General features: G+C 40.1%; 1 non-coding gene across 1 annotated transcript; it reads left to right on the top strand.

Moving 5' to 3' along the window:
- Nucleotides 1-200: 200 nt before the first annotated feature.
- Nucleotides 201-364, top strand: LOC141419941 (U1 spliceosomal RNA). Its single transcript, XR_012444665.1, has one exon. It is a non-coding gene; the product is annotated as a U1 spliceosomal RNA (small nuclear RNA).
- Nucleotides 365-593: the final 229 nt, after the last annotated feature.

The following is a 593-nucleotide window of genomic DNA, read 5'->3' as shown; positions in this document are numbered from 1 at the left end:
CCTCAGCTTGCCTGTTTCTCTTTTCTCTATATTTAGTCCCTCATCTCACTTTTTCAATCTTTATACTTTCGTGTTCTCTTCCTGGATCCTTCTACTCTTAAAATTTATTCCACTCTCCTGTCATACCCTTTACACACCCTCTTCTGCCTTATTTTACCTCTTTTGGAGGTATATTGGACCTCTACTTAAGAGTTCACCACATACTTACCTGGCAGGGGAGATACCATGATCACGAAGGTGGTTTTCCCAGGGCGAGGCTTATCCATTGCACTCCGGATGTGCTGACCCCTGCGATTTCCCCAAATGTGGGAAACTCGACTGCATAATTTGTGGTAGTGGGGGACTGCGTTCGCGCTCTCCCCTAAAAAAAAAAATAAAAAATAAAATAAAAAATAAAAAAAAAAAAGAGTTCACCACAGCATTTATCAACCAAATTAGGTCAGCTTTGAGAGTAATTGAGGGTGCTAAATTTATAATTTGGCTAAGGAAGGAAACATGAACCAGTACTGTCCTAGTCAAACTGGGATATATGGTCACATTAGTTGTAACAAAACCCCAATTTAGACAGGTTGAGATGGTCAGGAAAGTTCAAT

This window comes from Castor canadensis, chromosome X (assembly GCF_047511655.1).
Source record: "Castor canadensis chromosome X, mCasCan1.hap1v2, whole genome shotgun sequence".
Taxonomy (NCBI): Eukaryota; Metazoa; Chordata; class Mammalia; order Rodentia; family Castoridae; genus Castor; species Castor canadensis.
The sequence above is the reverse complement of the archived record's forward strand: the minus strand, read 5'-3'. Positions and strand labels throughout refer to the sequence as shown.